The following is a 4,429-nucleotide window of genomic DNA, read 5'->3' on the forward strand; positions in this document are numbered from 1 at the left end:
GAAAAATACTATCAGAAACATTTTGGGATAGTTTTCAGTTTTTAATTCCCTTCAAACTGGTCAACAAACTGATGTCATTTGAAAATTTGTCACGGAAAATCTCCCTGATCCCAAAATGTATTGATGTCAACTATATTGTTGATGATGCATTCATTCTATCAATTTATTACATTATTCTGGTGAGCAAGGCTATATTTAGTACTCTAGAGCATCAAGGAATGACAGAAGAGAAGCTGCATGTATCTAACTATAGACAAATTGACTAACAAATTGCCTACCAAATGTTGGTAATTATATGCAGAAAAATCTATTTTTTTAAATGTATTTTTTATACCCTATTTAAATTGCTTTTAATATCAAATCAAATTATGAATATTCCATAGTATTTTAAAGGGGGTAGATCAGCTTTAATATTGCTGATAGATTGATAGAAGCCACCAATGTAATTGTTTGCACAATTTCCAATCCCTCATATTTGTTGCGGTATATACTGTATATGTTCCTTCTATATTATTTTCCCCTTGGAGTAAACTAATGGACAACAGTACTTAGGTTTCTACTTTCAGTTTATACATACATACTATATACATTTGACAGTATATTTTATTCAATGTTTTACTCCCCGTACCTGCTTCGCCTCTCCAGCGTCATTCCATGTGACATGATTAGGATGAATAATATCTGACATTACCTTTTTAATTCTATATACTATGACATTTGGTAGAATTTTGGCATCACAACACTGGAGTGTAAGCAGCGTCCAATTTTTTAGGTGGACTGGATCTTTATATTTACCACCTGGGTCGTGTTTCAGCAATAGTGAAATCGGACCTTCTTGCTGAGTATCTGATGTTCTACCATTTTTATAGAAGTAGTTAAAACATGCTAATAATGGTCCTTTGAGTACATCAAACAATATTTGAAATACCTCAACTGGTATGCCATCAAGCCCTGGCGTTTTTCCGGACTTGAAGGCTTTAATTGCATCTAGAAGTTCCTCCTCTGTAGGTCTTTCTGTACAGCTGTTACACTATTAATAGAGAAATAAAATCCCTACAATTAACTTCAGAAGACTGAAATTAAAACATACGCTTAAAATACTTTGCCTCCTTTTTCAAAATATTGTTTGTTGAATATGTTGGTTGTGTGGGTTATAGTCTATGTATAGTTGCCTGCGTTAGCACTAGTGGTTATAGCGTCACGGTCGTTGTTTTGTTTGTTAGTTTGCTTAAGTATTCTTCGTTTAATAAAGAGGAATGTATTCTCACCACGCTGCGCCTTGGTCTCCTCGTTACGACGAACGTGACACATTTGTTTTTGTTTTTCCTCTTAACTTATTCTGTCTTTATGTTACAGTTTTTATTGCTATCTATCTGTACTGATATCCTGAATATTATCCTCATGTTAACGTGAACAAAAATATAAACGTAACATGTAAAGTGTTGGTCCCCATGTTTCATGAGCTGAAATAAAAGATCCCAGACATTTTCCATACCCACAAAAAGCTTTATTTCTCTCAAATGTTGTGCACAAATTTGTTTAAATCCCTGCTGGTGTGTATTTCTCCTTTGCCAAGATAATCCTTCCACCTGACAGGTGTGGCATATCAAAAAGCTGATTAAAATGCATGATCATTACACAGGTGCACCTTGTGCTGGGGACAATAAGACAACACTCTAAAATGTGCAGTTTTTTTTTTTTTTTAAGGGAGTGTGGAAATGGCATGCTGACTGCAGGAATATCCACCAGAGCTGTTCTCAGAGAATGTACTGTTCATTTCTCTACAATAAGTTGTTTTAGAGAATTTGGCAGTTCGTACTACCTGCCTCACAACCCCAGACCACGTGTAACCACGCTAGCCCACGACCTCCACATGCGGCTTCTTCATCTGCAGAATCGTCTGAGACCAGTCACCTGGACAGCTGTTGAAACTGTGGGCTTGCACAACCAAAGGATTTCTGCACAAACTGTCAGAAACCATCTCATAGAAGCTCATCTGCTTGCCCGTCATCCTCACCAGGACCTTGATCTGACTGCAGTTCAGCGTTGTAACCGACTTCAGTGGGCAAATTCTCACTTTCGGTGGTCACTGGCGCACTGGAGAAGTGTGCTCTTCATGGTTGAATCCAAGTTTCAACTGTACCGGGCAGATGGCAGACAGTGTGTATGGTTATGGTATGGGCAGGCATAAGCTATGGACAATGAACACAATTTGCATTTTGTAATTTGAATGCACAAAGATACAGTGACGAGATCCTGAGGCCCATTGTTGTGCCATTCATCCGCCACCATCACCTCATGTTTCAGCATGATAATGCACGGCACCATGTCGTTGAAGATCTGAACACAATTCCTGGAAGCTGAAAATGACCCAGTTCTTCAATGGCCTGCATACTCACATGGCACTCATTAAGCATGTTAGGGATGCTCTGGATCGACGTGTACGACAGCACGTTCCAGTTCCCACCAATATCCAGCAACTTTTCACAGCCATTTAAGAGGAGTGAGACAACATTTCACAGGCCACAATCGACAGCCTGATCAACTCTATGAGATGGAGATGTGTCGCACTGTATGAGGCAAATGTGGTTACATCAGATACTGTCTGTTTTTTTAATCCACGTGTAACCGATGTGAAATGGCTAGCTAGTCAGCGGTAGTGCGCGCTAATAACGTTTCAATCGGTGTAGTCACTTGCTCTGAGACCTTGAAGAAGTGGTTCCCCTTGCTCTGCAAGGTGTCAGCTTCGTGGATGTCAGTTGTCTATGTGTGCAGAGGGTCCCTGGTTCGAGTCCGGGTAGGGACGAGGGAATGACGAAAGTTAAACTGTTACAGACGTCCATTCCTTTTTTTAAGGGATCTGTGATAAACAGATGCATATCTGTATTCCCAGTCATGTGAAATCCATGGATTAGGGCCTAATGAATTCATTTCAATTGACTGATTTCTTTATATGAACAGTAACTCAGTAAAATCTTTGAAATTGTGGCATGTTGCGTTTATATTTTTTTCTTCAGTGTAAAATGGACAATAACAAAGATTATCTATTATATTGACAAGATGGTCGACTGACTGCTCTAACAATGGAAAAGGTCCGCAAAAGACGCACAGGAGGAGGTGCAATCAGGTGGGAATATTTTAGCCAATGAGAGGACGCGTGTGAACAACAGGCACAACTCCGATATAAAATTGTTTTTCTCAAAGTTTCATATCACTACACTCATAACAACCTAAGCATTATGAAACTTCTAGATCAAATAAGCCTCACCTTTCAACATAGCAATTAACTTTTACCTTGAGCAAATTCTACACTCTCTCATTGCCCCCGATACAAAAACTCCTCACTTGTTATCACTTATTTTCTCACTGACAGATTTTGGGCAGAGCCGACCTTCTCGCTTCGCTTCTACGCTAGCTTGAGATCCCCCCCCCCAAAAAAACGCCACTTGAATACATCTATGACCAGAAGTGTCTTTTTCGTAGCTGGTTAGGGTCATTTACAGGGCAGGTTAGGTAAATTAAGGTAGCAGGTTAGGATAATTAACGTAGCAGGTTAGGAGAATTAGGTTAAGGTCAGGAAAGGAGTTAGACTTAAGGTTAGTGAAAATGCTCTCCTAACCTGCTATGAAAAGTCACTTCCAGTTGTAGCTGTATCGAAGTAGCATATTTTTAGGGAGATCCACGCTAGCTTCGCCCTCATGCGGGTGCTAGTAAACTAACAAGAATGCTAGGTAGCCTATGGCTACTAGGTATCAACAGCCAATCCAGTAGGGGCTGGCAAGTATAGTGAGCTTCGATTGGTCAATGGCGCCGCAATATTGTTGAGTACTTGCATACATTTCAGCTTTCCCCAATTTAGGTCCCGCCATGATGATGCTCTTGCGCCCATGCTTGCACTGCCCAATGGTCCCCGCCCACTTCGCTTTCCCCCGCCCACTTCACTTTCCCCCATTGAAAATGAATGGCTTCCGATGTTTCATGGTCGTCACTGTCTTCCATAGCCACAAAGTCATAAACCCTGCCCATTACTACAATTTATGAACCTAACAATAACCATAGCCCTAACCTTAACCACACTGCAAACCTTATGCCTAACCCTAAGACCAAAAAGCTATATTTTTGTAGCCAATTTTGACTATGGCTTTGGAATCTGACTTTGTGGCTATGGAAGCTTGTGGAGACCATGTTTCATCGCCCCCAGTGCAAAGCTGCGAAGTTGGCCAAACACATTAAGTTAGCCAATCACATCACGGCTGAGGCATAATTCACTTCTGTTTAAATTTATAACAACATTAAACCCCATGATCTGGTCCAATTGTGGCATGTTTGCCATTTTTTAAAATCCGTTTGCATCAGTTTCAATGGGGAACTTTTATTTTGAATGCAAACTGCCGATCCCACACTTGTTGCTCACGTTAATGTTGTTCAC

This window comes from Oncorhynchus keta, chromosome 13, assembly GCF_023373465.1.
Source record: "Oncorhynchus keta strain PuntledgeMale-10-30-2019 chromosome 13, Oket_V2, whole genome shotgun sequence".
NCBI classification, from domain to species: Eukaryota; Metazoa; Chordata; class Actinopteri; order Salmoniformes; family Salmonidae; genus Oncorhynchus; species Oncorhynchus keta.